Source organism: Equus asinus, unplaced genomic scaffold (genome assembly GCF_041296235.1).
Source record: "Equus asinus isolate D_3611 breed Donkey unplaced genomic scaffold, EquAss-T2T_v2 contig_733, whole genome shotgun sequence".
Lineage (NCBI taxonomy): Eukaryota > Metazoa > Chordata > Mammalia > Perissodactyla > Equidae > Equus > Equus asinus.
The window spans coordinates 1-17,500 of record NW_027225442.1 but is presented as its reverse complement, the minus strand read 5'-3'; positions in this window follow the sequence as shown (position 1 = coordinate 17,500).

Sequence of the window (17,500 nt, the reverse complement as noted above, 5' to 3'; positions counted from 1 at the left end):
TACCTGGATGGGGGGAAGCCAAAGCAACGGACGAGGCGGAGCGGGTAGTGCTCGCGCGGCCACCGCCTCGACGCCGCCCGCGCCGCCCCGCGGCCACCCGGGGACGGACGCAGGCCTCGGCGCTGCCCGCCCGTGACCGAACCCCACACCGCCGGGCGCCGCCGACCGACGAGCCCACCGCCGCCCGCGGCCCCCTCGACGCCGGGGCGTGCCCCCCTCGCGTCCGACGCACGCCACCAGACCCGACCCGACTTTCCCCCGGGGACCCTCCCCGCACCCGCGTCCCAGGCCCCTCGCCACGGAGGGCGAGGGGCTGCGGCGGGGAAGCGGGGAGCGAGCGGACAGGGCGGGGGGGTGGTGGGCGGACGTGGCCGGCCGGACGCGGGCGCCCGGGGCGCCGAGGGCGGGCGGAGACGCGGAGGCACCGTCGGACGGACGACGACGCCGACGGCCGGGGAACGGCCCAGGGCGGGCGACGGGAGGCGGCGGGCGGCGGGCACCCCGCGTGAGCCGAGGCTCCGAGGCCCCCGGGGGACCTGACCCCGGGGACTCCGCGGGGGCTCGCGCCGCCACGCCGCCCTTCCCGAGACGCGCCGAGGGCGCCGCCGCCCCGCGAGAGCGGGGGACGGACGGCGCCGGAGACGGAGGCGCGGCGCGACAACGCCGGCCCGCCTCGCGGGAGACCGGAGGGCGCGGGACGGACGCGCCGGGGGCGGCGGCGCGGAGGACGCGGCGGCCTCGGAACGCCGGGCGGACGGAGGCCGGAAGGGGCTCGTGGGCTCGCCGAGATCGAGCCCACTCCCTCCGGACCACCGCCGACCCGGGACCGAGGCGCGCCCGCGCCTCCCGCGCCTCCGGCCGGGCGCCCGCGCCTCCCGCGCGCCCCCTCCTCCTCCCTCTCTCGAACCTCTCGCGACCAGCGGGCCGGCACCGCGCCGGCCCGCCCACGCCGCGCGGGGGTGAAAAGGCTCGGGCCGCCGGCGGCGAGCCGCTCCGGTAATGATCCTTCCGCAGGTTCACCTACGGAAACCTTGTTACGACTTTTACTTCCTCTAGATAGTCAAGTTCGACCGTCTTCTCAGCGCTCCGCCAGGGCCGTGGGCCGACCCCGGCGGGGCCGATCCGAGGCCTCACTAAACCATCCAATCGTAGTAGCGACGGGCGGTGTGTACAAAGGGCAGGGACTTAATCAACGCAAGCTTATGACCCGCACTTACTGGGAATTCCTCGTTCATGGGGAATAATTGCAATCCCCGATCCCCATCACGAATGGGGTTCAACGGGTTACCCGCGCCTGCCGGCGTAGGGTAGGCACACGCTGAGCCAGTCAGTGTAGCGCGCGTGCAGCCCCGGACATCTAAGGGCATCACAGACTGTTATTGCTCAATCTCGGGGTGGCTGAACGCCACTTGTCCCTCTAAGAAGTTGGGGGACGCCGACCGCTCGGGGGTCGCGTAACTAGTTAGCATGCCAGAGTCTCGTTCGTTATCGGAATTAACCAGACAAATCGCTCCACCAACTAAGAACGGCCATGCCACCACCCACGGAATCGAGAAAGAGCTATCAATCTGTCAATCCTGTCCGTGTCCGGGCCGGGTGAGGTTTCCGTGTTGAGTCAAATTAAGCCGCAGGCTCCACTCCTGGTGGTGCCCTTCCGTCAATTCCTTTAAGTTTTCAGCTTTGCAACCATACTCCCCCGGAACCCAAAGACTTTGGTTTCCCGGAAGCTGCCCGGCGGGTCATGGGAATAACGCCGCCGCATCGCCAGTCGGCATCGTTTATGGTCGGAACTACGACGGTATCTGATCGTCTTCGAACCTCCGACTTTCGTTCTTGATTAATGAAAACATTCTTGGCAAATGCTTTCGCTCTGGTCCGTCTTGCGCCGGTCCAAGAATTTCACCTCTAGCGGCGCAATACGAATGCCCCCGGCCGTCCCTCTTAATCATGGCCTCAGTTCCGAAAACCAACAAAATAGAACCGCGGTCCTATTCCATTATTCCTAGCTGCGGTATCCAGGCGGCTCGGGCCTGCTTTGAACACTCTAATTTTTTCAAAGTAAACGCTTCGGGCCCCGCGGGACACTCAGCTAAGAGCATCGAGGGGGCGCCGAGAGCAAGGGGCGGGGACGGGCGGTGGCTCGCCTCGCGGCGGACCGCCCGCCGCTCCCAAGATCAACTACGAGCTTTTTAACTGCAGCAACTTTAATATACGCTATTGGAGCTGAATTACCGCGGCTGCTGGCACCAGAACTTGCCCTCCAATGGATCCTCGCGAAAGGATTTAAAGTGGACTCATTCCAATTACAGGGCCTCGAAAGAGTCCTGTATTGTTATTTTCGTCACTACCTCCCCGGGTCGGGAGTGGGTAATTGCGCGCCTGCTGCCTTCCTTGGATGTGGGAGCCGTTTCTCAGGCTCCCTCTCCGGAATCGAACCCTGATTCCCCGTCACCCGTGGTCACCATGGTAGGCACAGCGACTACCATCGAAAGTTGATAGGGCATACATTCAAACGGGTCGTCGCCGCCACGGGGGGCGTGCGATCGGCCTGAGGTTATCTAGAGTCACCAAAGCCGCCGGGGCCAGGAGGAGGCTGACCGGGTTGGTTTTGATCTGATAAATGCACGCATCCCCCCCGCGAAGGGGGTCAGCGCCCGTCGGCATGTATTAGCTCTAGAATTACCACAGTTATCCAAGTAGGAGAGGAGCGAGCGACCAAAGGAACCATAACTGATTTAATGAGCCATTCGCAGTTTCACTGTACCGGCCGTGCGTACTTAGACATGCATGGCTTAATCTTTGAGACAAGCATATGCTACTGGCAGGAGCGCGAGGGAGCCGGGGAGAGGCCGCGCACGCACGTGCGCACGCACGCGCTGAGGCGGCGGCGGCGGCGGGCGGCGACCTCTCGCGGCACGGGCCGTGCGTGCCCAGGCGCGGGGCGCGCGCGGAGGCGGCGGCGGCGGCGGCACCCCGAGGCGCGGGGGCGGGGCGAGGACGGACGGGACCCCGCCGCCCGCCCCGACCGACGAGGACGCGCGCGCGGCGGCGTGGAGGGGCGGGGGCGCCCCTCGCGGCGCCCCGATTGACGGCGCTGTGAGCGGGGCCGGGGCACCAGGCAGTCGCGTCGACACCGGCCGGCCGGACGGCCCGCGCATGCCCCCCGCGGGCCAGGAGCCGGACCGAGGCCCGACCCCCCGCCCCCGGGGGTGGCGCGGCGCGCCGGCGGCCGTCACGACGGCTGGCCGGGACCGACCCGCGCTGCGACAGACACCGCGCGCGCCAGAACGGGGCGCCGCGGGAGACGGTCCCCCGCCCGCACGCAACGTCGCCGTCGCGCGGGTGGCGGCGGCAGACACGGAGGAGGCCGCAGCGGCCCCGGGAAGCGAGTCGCGCTCGGGCGGGGCCCCGGTCGGGCAGCCAGAACAGGCGACGACGGGGAAGGGCTCGGGAGAAGGCCGGCGGCGGCGAGGGCCGAGGCGCCGGAGAGGCGGCGGCGGAAGGGCCGCGGCCCGCCGAGAGACGCGCTCGGGGCGAAGGAGGGAAGACAGAACCTCCCGAGGCAAGTCGGCCGCCGGAGCACACACGGGGTCTCACCGCCAGGGGCCTCCAGCACCAGGGGCGGTCCCGCGGCGCCCGGAACGGCGACTGGCCCCGTCGCCCCACGCGCAGCTCACGGGGGCTCGGCCCCGCCACGGCCAGGGCTCTCCCGCACACGGCGCCAGCGTCCCGCGCCGGGCGCCTGGCGCGCGGGCCCCACCCGACCGGAGCCGAGAGCACTTCGCCCGGGGCCACCACCGGCCTCGGTGGCCGGAGGCGACACCCCGCACGGCGAGGCCCACTTCGGTCCCGGCCGGTGGCGGCGCGGCCAGGCGTCTGCCCGGGCGGGGGAGCACCGGGGGCAGCGGGGAGCGCGGCGCGCGCCTCGACGGAGGGAGCACGGGCTCGCGGGAAGGCTCCCGGGGACGGCCTCGGGCGCGGACGGGCCACCAGGAAAACACACGCGGGATCCCACCGCCAACGACACGCGAGGGCGGTCCCACGACGCCTGGGACGCCGGCCGGCCTCAGCCACCCCTCGGCCTCCCGCGGGCCCGGCCCCACCGCCGGGGCCTACGTGAGGCGCCCCCCCCGCCGCCGGGGGCCGCCCCGTCCACCCAGCCACCCGTCTGCCTGTCTGGTCTGCTCCGGGGCCCACGTCCCGAGGGAACGCGCCCGAGAGCGGCGGCGGCCCCCACCCATGCCCGCACGCCACCACCGGCTGCGGCTCGGGACGGAGCGAGCGGAGAGCCAGCCGCTCGCGGCGGGGCGGAGCCCGGACGGGGCCGGGCCCTCTCCCCGCCCCAGCGCGCGACGGGAGAACCACGCGCACGCTCGCGCACACGCGCGGCCCCGCGCCCGACGACGGCCCGGCCGGGCGTGACCCTCCCCCGACTCGGAGGGGGGAGGCGCCGGCCGCGGTAGGCAAAGAGCAGCTCTGCCCACGCGCCACGGTGGTGGCGTCCGTGGCTACTACGCGCAAAGGAGGGGCGGCGGCTGGGGGGTCCGGTACCCCAAGGCACCCTCTCGGATCGCTAGAGAAGGCTTTCTCACCGAGGGCGTGTCGCCCCCGCCCATCGTCCGCCATCGGTCCCACCAAGGCGCTTACGGACACCATGGCCACGCAACGCAGGAGGGGTCTGCGGTAGAGGTAAGGCCTAGAGCAAGTCGGAGCGTCCGTGGTCAGGGCTGCGAGCCCGCGCTGCCCCGGGCTCGCCATCTCTGGCCACACTGGGCTTAGCTAGGGATCTACAAGGCCCCTGTGCGGCTCCCAAGTCAGTGCCTCCTCTCAGGCCGAGAGACCAAGGGAGGCAGAGACTGGGACGGAGGTGCCGATCAAACAGCACCTCCCAACCAAAGAGCCAGCGCCACGCCGCTGGCTCGGCCCGCCACGGTCACTCCCACACCCGCGGGGGAAACCCCAGCAAGGGGAACACGCGGGCACGCGCCCGAGCCTGCCCGCCCCCACACGGCACGCCGTGGGGGGCGACGAGGCACCCGTCCACCCCGAGGGGGACGAGGGGCACGCCTCCCTTACCGACTCGACCCCTCCGCTCCTCAGACACACCAGCGCAGTGGTTACCTGAGGAGGCCGACGGGAACAGGGAACGACACCGCCACTCGGCCTCGGGCGCCTGAGGGACGACCTGGAACGCTCCAGGGGCACCGCCAACGGCCTGGGGAACGCGCTCACGCGCCCGGGAAGGCGCGCGGCGCGGCGGCAACACGGCCCGCCCCACCGCGGGGAGGGCCGCCCGCGAGACACAGCCAAGAGGCACAGGCGGAGCATCCGCCGCGTCACGGAGACCCCGACACCGCCCACGCCACGAGGCACGGGGCGGGGGAGCGAGGTCGGGCCGGATTCCGCACCCCTGCCGCCTCCCACACGCCACTCGCAGCGGGGGAGAACGGGCGAGGGGACCGCGGGCAGAGCGAGAAGAGCGGTCCCGTTCGCCATGAACGTCCGTCCCTCGTCTGGCACGGCTTAGGCCCGGCCCGGGAGAGCACAGCATCACCACATCGGTCGGCAGCATAACGCGAGGGACCCCCGAGCAAGGAAGGCCGGCTGAGGACAGCGAGCGGAGGAGCCTGCTTCAGCCTCACGACCCCTCTCCTCCTCCAGCAAGCGCGGGCGACCACCCCAGGACGAGGAACGCCTGACACGCACTGGCACGGAGCCGGTGGGATGGGGTAAGTCGCGACCGCACCCGGGTGCCGGCGGCAGGGAGTGCACGTGGTAGAGGACCCCGCGCCCCTAACCCCAGCCGCCCTCGGGTACCAGAGACCGGAGGTGGCACCACGGTCGTGGGGGCGCCTGGAACGCACAAGAGCCGGCGCGCAGGCCCCAGCGGGCGGCTCAAGCGGCGGGGGTGGAAACGGGCGTTCCGGTTCTCGGCAGAGCCCGGAGCCCTCCCCGCACACGCATCCAGGCACCCGGAAGCTCTCGGGCGACTGTCACCCGAGCAGAGCGTGTCAGCACTTACCTGGCGGCACAAAACCACCCATTCGGGGGCAAGAATCGCCGCGCCCGGAGACGGGGCCCACCCACGGATCACCAGGGGAACCCCTGGATCACGGCCACGGCCACCAGACCCCAAGCACGACCCCATCGCCACCAGGCCCGGAGCTCCCGGGGCCATCTGGTCGACCCCAGAAGCGTGGCGGCAGGGGGAGCCGGGACAGCCTCCCCGGGCCGCCCGCGCGGGCCGGGACCGGTCGGTCCCTCCCTCTGAGTCGCCGGGTCAGGACTTAGAAAAGAATTCCGCGGAGGCGCCTCCGGCGACCGGCCCGGGGCGGGACCGTGGCTCCCGTCCCTCAGCGGGGCTCCACCTACGCCTCGAGCCGGCCCCCTCCCGCCTCCGGACAAAGACGCGACCCGCGAAACTCGGAGAGAGAAGTCCGGTCCGACGGCCCGGACCCACCCCGGGCACGCGTCCGGGCCGGGGACGCCCTCCCCGGCCCGCCCTCGAGGGCTCCCGGGGCCGGTCCACGCTCTTCTCCAGGGCGGGACTTGGAAAAAAAAACTGCCACGGAGGAGGAGGCATCCGAGGACCGGGCCCGGTCCCCCACCGCCAGAGCCGGTCGACTCGGAAGACCAGTGGGGAAAAGGCCAGCCACGGCGGCCGAGCCCGTCGCGCCCTCCACGGGCCTCCCCCGCAAGGCCCCGGCCGGTCGCCCACCTCCGGAGCGGGGCGCGGAAAGGGGATCGGCGACGCGGAAGGCCCGACCACCGGGCCGCCCCTCGGGACGACGGCCTGGGGCACGGGACGAGCTCCCTCGCCCGTTCCCCCGCGGCGGCCCCCCACCCCCTCCCGGGGACGGAGGGGCACCGGCGGCTGCTGGTCGACCCGTCCGGGAGGCCCCACACCCCGGCCGGGCACCGGGCGGCGCGGCGACAGCCACCTCCCTCAGTAGCCTGCCACCTCCAATCTCCGGGCGAGCGGGCGTCGCGCTCACGCCCCGGCGCCACCGGGCCCAGATCCCGCCAGCGACGCCGGCCTCCCGGGACTCTGCCTCGGTCACCGCGGCCGAGTCCCGTCCCTTGGCCCGCGTCGCCGGAGCTCCGGAGGAAAGAGACGATATAAAAGCGGCCGCCAGGTGGCACCCGGCGACCGACGACCGCCTCAGCGGGACGGAGCCGGAGCGCGGGCCCGCCGGGGAGCACAGCCGGGCCGCCGGGCCGCCCGATCCGTCCCGGAGCCCCCTCGGACCCAGCCTCCCGGCCCAGTGCGGCCCCGGGGCGTCCGCCCGCGGGCTCCCGGCCGCCAAGGCGCAGCCCCAGCCGCAGGAGGGGGACTCGAAAAGGTTTCTCGGGCGATCACCGGGAAGGGGAAGGGGAGAGTTCCCCCCAGAGAGGCCAGGGGGCGGCCCGGGCCGGGCTGGGCCGGTGCGGCCGGGAGGCCGCCGCTTCCCGGAGCGGCTGGAGCGCCCCCGGGGTTCCCGGGAGGACTTAGAAATCAGGGCGGGCGGGGACGGTCAAACCGAAACCAGGCACGTCATCCGAGAAGGACCGTGATGACGGGAGGAGGAAAGCTTTCCAGTCAGAGGGCCTGTCGAAGGCAGGCGGAGAAATCCACCCTCTGAAACTGAGGAAGATGGGCAAAAGAAGCTAGCTCAGGTGGCAACCTTTAAGCAAATAAAAAAAAAAAAGCACAAGGCGTGGAGACCTGGGGAAAAAGCAACACTGAGAAATCTACCCTCTGAAACCGACGAAGAGGGCAACAGAGGCTAGCTCAGGTGGCAATTTTTAAGGAAAAATAAAAGGAAGTGCGTGGAGACCTGGGGAAAAAGCAACACGGAGAAATCTACCCTCTAGAACTGAGAAAGAAGCGCAACAGAGGCTAGCTCAGGTGGCAATCTTTAAGCAAAAAAATAAGATAAAAAAATACAATGGCGAGGAGACCCGGTGAAAAAGCAACCCTGAAAAAGGTACCCTCTGAAACTGAGGAAGCAGGGCAACAGTGCCTAGCTCAGGTGACAATCTTTAAGCAAAAGAAACACACAAGGGCGTGGGGAGCTGGCGAAAAGGCAACACTGAGAAATCCACCCTCTGAAACTGACGAAGATGGGCAACAGAGGCTAGCTCAGGTGGCAATCTTTAAGCAAAAGAAACACACAAGGGCGTGGAGACCTGGGGAAAAAGCAACACGGAGAAATCCACCCTCTGAAACTGAGGAAGATGGGCAACAGAGGCTAGCTCAGGTGGCAATCTTTAAGCAAAAAAAATAAGATAAAAAAATACAATGGCGAGGAGACCCGGTGAAAAAGCAACCCTGAAAAAGGTACCCTCTGAAACTGAGGAAGCAGGGCAACAGTGCCTAGCTCAGGTGACAATCTTTAAGCAAAAGAAACACACAAGGGCGTGGGGAGCTGGCGAAAAGGCAACACTGAGAAATCCACCCTCTGAAACGGACGAAGATGGGCAACAGAGGCTAGCTCAGGTGGCAATCTTTAAGCAAAAGAAACACACAAGGGCGTGGAGACCTGGGGAAAAAGCAACACGGAGAAATCCACCCTCTGAAACTGAGGAAGATGGGCAAGAGAGGCTAGCTCAGGTGGCAATCGTTAAGCAAAAAAAAAACACAAAGGCGTGGAGACCTGGGGAAAAAGCAACCCTGAAATATCTACCCTCTGAAACTGAGGAAGATGGGCAAGAGAGGCTAGCTCAGGTGGCAATCGTTAAGCAAAAACAAAACACAAAGGCGTGGAGACCTGGGGAAAAAGCAACCCTGAAATATCTACCCTCTGAAACTGAGGAAGATGGGCAAGAGAGGCTGGCTTCAGGTGGCAATCTTTAAGCAAAAGAAACACACAAGGGCGTGGAGGCCTGGGGAAAAAGCAACACGGAGAAATCCACCCTCTGAAACTGAGGGACATGGGCAAAAGAAGCTAGCTCAGGTTGCAACCTTTAAGCAGAAAAAAAACACAAGGGCGTGCAGACCTGGCAAAAAAGCAACAGTGAGAAATCTACCCTCTGAAACCGACGAAGATGGACAACAGAGGCTAGCTCAGGTGGCAATTTTTAAGGAAAAATAAAAGGAAGTGCGTGGAGACCTGGGGAAAAAGCAACACGGAGAAATCTACCCTCTAGAACTGAGAAAGAAGCGCAACAGAGGCTAGCTCAGGTGGCAATCTTTAAGCAAAAAAAATAAGATAAAAAAATACAATGGCGAGGAGACCCGGTGAAAAAGCAACCCTGAAAAAGGTACCCTCTGAAACTGAGGAAGCAGGGCAACAGTGCCTAGCTCAGGTGACAATCTTTAAGCAAAAGAAACACACAAGGGCGTGGGGAGCTGGCGAAAAGGCAACACTGAGAAATCCACCCTCTGAAACGGACGAAGATGGGCAACAGAGGCTAGCTCAGGTGGCAATCTTTAAGCAAAAGAAACACACAAGGGCGTGGAGACCTGGGGAAAAAGCAACACGGAGAAATCCACCCTCTGAAACTGAGGAAGATGGGCAAGAGAGGCTACCTCAGGTGGCAATCCTTAAGCAAAAACAAAGCACAAAGGCGTGGAGCCCTGGGGACAAAGCAACCCTGAAATATCTACCCTCTGAAACTGAGGAACATGGGCAAGAGAGGCTAGCTCAGGTGGCAATCGTTAAGCAAAAACAAAACACAAAGGCGTGGAGACCTGGGGAAAAAGCAACCCTGAAATATCTACCCTCTGAAACTGAGGAAGATGGGCAAGAGAGGCTGGCTTCAGGTGGCAATCTTTAAGCAAAAGAAACACACAAGGGCGTGGAGGCCTGGGGAAAAAGCAACACGGAGAAATCCACCCTCTGAAACTGAGGGACATGGGCAAAAGAAGCTAGCTCAGGTTGCAACCTTTAAGCAGAAAAAAAACACAAGGGCGTGCAGACCTGGCAAAAAAGCAACAGTGAGAAATCTACCCTCTGAAACCGACGAAGATGGACAACAGAGGCTAGCTCAGGTGGCAATTTTTAAGGAAAAATAAAAGGAAGTGCGTGGAGACCTGGGGAAAAAGCAACACGGAGAAATCTACCCTCTAGAACTGAGAAAGAAGCGCAACAGAGGCTAGCTCAGGTGGCAATCTTTAAGCAAAAAAAATAAGATAAAAAAATACAATGGCGAGGAGACCCGGTGAAAAAGCAACCCTGAAAAAGGTACCCTCTGAAACTGAGGAAGCAGGGCAACAGTGCCTAGCTCAGGTGACAATCTTTAAGCAAAAGAAACACACAAGGGCGTGGAGACCTGGGGAAAAAGCAACCCTGAAATATCTACCCTCTGAAACTGAGGAAGATGGGCAAGAGAGGCTGGCTTCAGGTGGCAATCTTTAAGCAAAAGAAACACACAAGGGCGTGGAGACCTGGGGAAAAAGCAACACGGAGAAATCCACCCTCTGAAACTGAGGGACATGGGCAAAAGAAGCTAGCTCAGGTTGCAACCTTTAAGCAGAAAAAAAACACAAGGGCGTGCAGACCTGGCAAAAAAGCAACAGTGAGAAATCTACCCTCTGAAACCGACGAAGATGGACAACAGAGGCTAGCTCAGGTGGCAATTTTTAAGGAAAAATAAAAGGAAGTGCGTGGAGACCTGGGGAAAAAGCAACACGGAGAAATCTACCCTCTAGAACTGAGAAAGAAGCGCAACAGAGGCTAGCTCAGGTGGCAATCTTTAAGCAAAAAAAATAAGATAAAAAATACAATGGCGAGGAGACCCGGTGAAAAAGCAACCCTGAAAAAGGTACCCTCTGAAACTGAGGAAGCAGGGCAACAGTGCCTAGCTCAGGTGACAATCTTTAAGCAAAAGAAACACACAAGGGCGTGGGGAGCTGGCGAAAAGGCAACACTGAGAAATCCACCCTCTGAAACGGACGAAGATGGGCAACAGAGGCTAGCTCAGGTGGCAATCTTTAAGCAAAAGAAACACACAAGGGCGTGGAGACCTGGGGAAAAAGCAACACGGAGAAATCCACCCTCTGAAACTGAGGAAGATGGGCAAGAGAGGCTACCTCAGGTGGCAATCCTTAAGCAAAAACAAAGCACAAAGGCGTGGAGCCCTGGGGACAAAGCAACCCTGAAATATCTACCCTCTGAAACTGAGGAACATGGGCAAGAGAGGCTAGCTCAGGTGGCAATCGTTAAGCAAAAACAAAACACAAAGGCGTGGAGACCTGGGGAAAAAGCAACCCTGAAATATCTACCCTCTGAAACTGAGGAAGATGGGCAAGAGAGGCTGGCTTCAGGTGGCAATCTTTAAGCAAAAGAAACACACAAGGGCGTGGAGGCCTGGGGAAAAAGCAACACGGAGAAATCCACCCTCTGAAACTGAGGGACATGGGCAAAAGAAGCTAGCTCAGGTTGCAACCTTTAAGCAGAAAAAAAAACACAAGGGCGTGCAGACCTGGCAAAAAAGCAACAGTGAGAAATCTACCCTCTGAAACCGACGAAGATGGACAACAGAGGCTAGCTCAGGTGGCAATTTTTAAGGAAAAATAAAAGGAAGTGCGTGGAGACCTGGGGAAAAAGCAACACGGAGAAATCTACCCTCTAGAACTGAGAAAGAAGCGCAACAGAGGCTAGCTCAGGTGGCAATCTTTAAGCAAAAAAAATAAGATAAAAAAATACAATGGCGAGGAGACCCGGTGAAAAAGCAACCCTGAAAAAGGTACCCTCTGAAACTGAGGAAGCAGGGCAACAGTGCCTAGCTCAGGTGACAATCTTTAAGCAAAAGAAACACACAAGGGCGTGGGGAGCTGGCGAAAAGGCAACACTGAGAAATCCACCCTCTGAAACGGACGAAGATGGGCAACAGAGGCTAGCTCAGGTGGCAATCTTTAAGCAAAAGAAACACACAAGGGCGTGGAGACCTGGGGAAAAAGCAACACGGAGAAATCCACCCTCTGAAACTGAGGAAGATGGGCAAGAGAGGCTACCTCAGGTGGCAATCCTTAAGCAAAAACAAAGCACAAAGGCGTGGAGCCCTGGGGACAAAGCAACCCTGAAATATCTACCCTCTGAAACTGAGGAACATGGGCAAGAGAGGCTAGCTCAGGTGGCAATCGTTAAGCAAAAACAAAACACAAAGGCGTGGAGACCTGGGGAAAAAGCAACCCTGAAATATCTACCCTCTGAAACTGAGGAAGATGGGCAAGAGAGGCTGGCTTCAGGTGGCAATCTTTAAGCAAAAGAAACACACAAGGGCGTGGAGGCCTGGGGAAAAAGCAACACGGAGAAATCCACCCTCTGAAACTGAGGGACATGGGCAAAAGAAGCTAGCTCAGGTTGCAACCTTTAAGCAGAAAAAAAACACAAGGGCGTGCAGACCTGGCAAAAAAGCAACAGTGAGAAATCTACCCTCTGAAACCGACGAAGATGGACAACAGAGGCTAGCTCAGGTGGCAATTTTTAAGGAAAAATAAAAGGAAGTGCGTGGAGACCTGGGAAAAAGCAACACGGAGAAATCTACCCTCTAGAACTGAGAAAGAAGCGCAACAGAGGCTAGCTCAGGTGGCAATCTTTAAGCAAAAAAAATAAGATAAAAAAATACAATGGCGAGGAGACCCGGTGAAAAAGCAACCCTGAAAAAGGTACCCTCTGAAACTGAGGAAGCAGGGCAACAGTGCCTAGCTCAGGTGACAATCTTTAAGCAAAAGAAACACACAAGGGCGTGGGGAGCTGGCGAAAAGGCAACACTGAGAAATCCACCCTCTGAAACGGACGAAGATGGGCAACAGAGGCTAGCTCAGGTGGCAATCTTTAAGCAAAAGAAACACACAAGGGCGTGGAGACCTGGGGAAAAAGCAACACGGAGAAATCCACCCTCTGAAACTGAGGAAGATGGGCAAGAGAGGCTACCTCAGGTGGCAATCCTTAAGCAAAAACAAAGCACAAAGGCGTGGAGCCCTGGGGACAAAGCAACCCTGAAATATCTACCCTCTGAAACTGAGGAACATGGGCAAGAGAGGCTAGCTCAGGTGGCAATCGTTAAGCAAAAACAAAACACAAAGGCGTGGAGACCTGGGGAAAAAGCAACCCTGAAATATCTACCCTCTGAAACTGAGGAAGATGGGCAAGAGAGGCTGGCTTCAGGTGGCAATCTTAAGCAAAAGAAACACACAAGGGCGTGGAGGCCTGGGGAAAAAGCAACACGGAGAAATCCACCCTCTGAAACTGAGGGACATGGGCAAAAGAAGCTAGCTCAGGTTGCAACCTTTAAGCAGAAAAAAAACACAAGGGCGTGCAGACCTGGCAAAAAAGCAACAGTGAGAAATCTACCCTCTGAAACCGACGAAGATGGACAACAGAGGCTAGCTCAGGTGGCAATTTTTAAGGAAAAATAAAAGGAAGTGCGTGGAGACCTGGGGAAAAAGCAACACGGAGAAATCTACCCTCTAGAACTGAGAAAGAAGCGCAACAGAGGCTAGCTCAGGTGGCAATCTTTAAGCAAAAAAAATAAGATAAAAAAATACAATGGCGAGGAGACCTGGTCAAAAAGCAACCCTGAAAAAGGTACCCTCTGAAACTGAGGAAGCAGGGCAACAGTGCCTAGCTCAGGTGACAATCTTTAAGCAAAAGAAACACACAAGGGCGTGGGGACCTGGGGAAAAAGCAACCCTGAAATATCTACCCTCTGAAACTGAGGAAGATGGGCAAGAGAGGCTGGCTTCAGGTGGCAATCTTTAAGCAAAAGAAACACACAAGGGCGTGGAGACCTGGGGAAAAAGCAACACGGAGAAATCCACCCTCTGAAACTGAGGGACATGGGCAAAAGAAGCTAGCTCAGGTTGCAACCTTTAAGCAGAAAAAAAACACAAGGGCGTGCAGACCTGGCAAAAAAGCAACAGTGAGAAATCTACCCTCTGAAACCGACGAAGATGGACAACAGAGGCTAGCTCAGGTGGCAATTTTTAAGGAAAAATAAAAGGAAGTGCGTGGAGACCTGGGGAAAAAGCAACACGGAGAAATCTACCCTCTAGAACTGAGAAAGAAGCGCAACAGAGGCTAGCTCAGGTGGCAATCTTTAAGCAAAAAAAATAAGATAAAAAAATACAATGGCGAGGAGACCCGGTGAAAAAGCAACCCTGAAAAAGGTACCCTCTGAAACTGAGGAAGCAGGGCAACAGTGCCTAGCTCAGGTGACAATCTTTAAGCAAAAGAAACACACAAGGGCGTGGAGACCTGGCGAAAAAGCAACACTGAGAAATCTACCCTCTGAAACTGACGAAGATGGGCAACAGAGGCTAGCTCAGGTGGCAATCTTTAAGCAAAAGAAACACACAAGGGCGTGGAGACCTGGGGAAAAAGCAACACGGAGAAATCCACCCTCTGAAACTGAGGAAGATGGGCAAGAGAGGCTACCTCAGGTGGCAATCCTTAAGCAAAAACAAAGCACAAAGGCGTGGAGCCCTGGGGACAAAGCAACCCTGAAATATCTACCCTCTGAAACTGAGGAACATGGGCAAGAGAGGCTAGCTCAGGTGGCAATCGTTAAGCAAAAACAAAACACAAAGGCGTGGAGACCTGGGGAAAAAGCAACCCTGAAATATCTACCCTCTGAAACTGAGGAAGATGGGCAAGAGAGGCTGGCTTCAGGTGGCAATCTTTAAGCAAAAGAAACACACAAGGGCGTGGAGGCCTGGGGAAAAAGCAACACGGAGAAATCCACCCTCTGAAACTGAGGGACATGGGCAAAAGAAGCTAGCTCAGGTTGCAACCTTTAAGCAGAAAAAAAACACAAGGGCGTGCAGACCTGGCAAAAAAGCAACAGTGAGAAATCTACCCTCTGAAACCGACGAAGATGGACAACAGAGGCTAGCTCAGGTGGCAATTTTTAAGGAAAAATAAAAGGAAGTGCGTGGAGACCTGGGGAAAAAGCAACACGGAGAAATCTACCCTCTAGAACTGAGAAAGAAGCGCAACAGAGGCTAGCTCAGGTGGCAATCTTTAAGCAAAAAAAATAAGATAAAAAAATACAATGGCGAGGAGACCCGGTCAAAAAGCAACCCTGAAAAAGGTACCCTCTGAAACTGAGGAAGCAGGGCAACAGTGCCTAGCTCAGGTGACAATCTTTAAGCAAAAGAAACACACAAGGGCGTGGGGAGCTGGCGAAAAGGCAACACTGAGAAATCCACCCTCTGAAACGGACGAAGATGGGCAACAGAGGCTAGCTCAGGTGGCAATCTTTAAGCAAAAGAAACACACAAGGGCGTGGAGACCTGGGGAAAAAGCAACACGGAGAAATCCACCCTCTGAAACTGAGGAAGATGGGCAAGAGAGGCTACCTCAGGTGGCAATCCTTAAGCAAAAACAAAGCACAAAGGCGTGGAGCCCTGGGGACAAAGCAACCCTGAAATATCTACCCTCTGAAACTGAGGAACATGGGCAAGAGAGGCTAGCTCAGGTGGCAATCGTTAAGCAAAAACAAAACACAAAGGCGTGGAGACCTGGGGAAAAAGCAACCCTGAAATATCTACCCTCTGAAACTGAGGAAGATGGGCAAGAGAGGCTGGCTTCAGGTGGCAATCTTTAAGCAAAAGAAACACACAAGGGCGTGGAGGCCTGGGAAAAAGCAACACGGAGAAATCCACCCTCTGAAACTGAGGGACATGGGCAAAAGAAGCTAGCTCAGGTTGCAACCTTTAAGCAGAAAAAAAACACAAGGGCGTGCAGACCTGGCAAAAAAGCAACAGTGAGAAATCTACCCTCTGAAACCGACGAAGATGGACAACAGAGGCTAGCTCAGGTGGCAATTTTTAAGGAAAAATAAAAGGAAGTGCGTGGAGACCTGGGGAAAAAGCAACACGGAGAAATCTACCCTCTAGAACTGAGAAAGAAGCGCAACAGAGGCTAGCTCAGGTGGCAATCTTTAAGCAAAAAAAATAAGATAAAAAAATACAATGGCGAGGAGACCCGGTCAAAAAGCAACCCTGAAAAAGGTACCCTCTGAAACTGAGGAAGCAGGGCAACAGTGCCTAGCTCAGGTGACAATCTTTAAGCAAAAGAAACACACAAGGGCGTGGAGACCTGGGAAAAAGCAACCCTGAAATATCTACCCTCTGAAACTGAGGAAGATGGGCAAGAGAGGCTGGCTTCAGGTGGCAAACTTTAAGCAAAAGAAACACACAAGGGCGTGGAGACCTGGGAAAAAGCAACACGGAGAAATCCACCCTCTGAAACTGAGGGACATGGGCAAAAGAAGCTAGCTCAGGTTGCAACCTTTAAGCAGAAAAAAAACACAAGGGCGTGCAGACCTGGCAAAAAAGCAACAGTGAGAAATCTACCCTCTGAAACCGACGAAGATGGACAACAGAGGCTAGCTCAGGTGGCAATTTTTAAGGAAAAATAAAAGGAAGTGCGTGGAGACCTGGGGAAAAAGCAACACGGAGAAATCTACCCTCTAGAACTGAGAAAGAAGCGCAACAGAGGCTAGCTCAGGTGGCAATCTTTAAGCAAAAAAAATAAGATAAAAAATACAATGGCGAGGAGACCCGGTGAAAAAGCAACCCTGAAAAAGGTACCCTCTGAAACTGAGGAAGCAGGGCAACAGTGCCTAGCTCAGGTGACAATCTTTAAGCAAAAGAAACACACAAGGGCGTGGGGAGCTGGCGAAAAGGCAACACTGAGAAATCCACCCTCTGAAACGGACGAAGATGGGCAACAGAGGCTAGCTCAGGTGGCAATCTTTAAGCAAAAGAAACACACAAGGGCGTGGAGACCTGGGGAAAAAGCAACACGGAGAAATCCACCCTCTGAAACTGAGGAAGATGGGCAAGAGAGGCTACCTCAGGTGGCAATCCTTAAGCAAAAACAAAGCACAAAGGCGTGGAGCCCTGGGGACAAAGCAACCCTGAAATATCTACCCTCTGAAACTGAGGAACATGGGCAAGAGAGGCTAGCTCAGGTGGCAATCGTTAAGCAAAAACAAAACACAAAGGCGTGGAGACCTGGGGAAAAAGCAACCCTGAAATATCTACCCTCTGAAACTGAGGAAGATGGGCAAGAGAGGCTGGCTTCAGGTGGCAATCTTTAAGCAAAAGAAACACACAAGGGCGTGGAGGCCTGGGGAAAAAGCAACACGGAGAAATCCACCCTCTGAAACTGAGGGACATGGGCAAAAGAAGCTAGCTCAGGTTGCAACCTTTAAGCAGAAAAAAAACACAAGGGCGTGCAGACCTGGCAAAAAAGCAACAGTGAGAAATCTACCCTCTGAAACCGACGAAGATGGACAACAGAGGCTAGCTCAGGTGGCAATTTTTAAGGAAAAATAAAAGGAAGTGCGTGGAGACCTGGGGAAAAAGCAACACGGAGAAATCTACCCTCTAGAACTGAGAAAGAAGCGCAACAGAGGCTAGCTCAGGTGGCAATCTTTAAGCAAAAAAAATAAGATAAAAAAATACAATGGCGAGGAGACCCGGTGAAAAAGCAACCCTGAAAAAGGTACCCTCTGAAACTGAGGAAGCAGGGCAACAGTGCCTAGCTCAGGTGACAATCTTTAA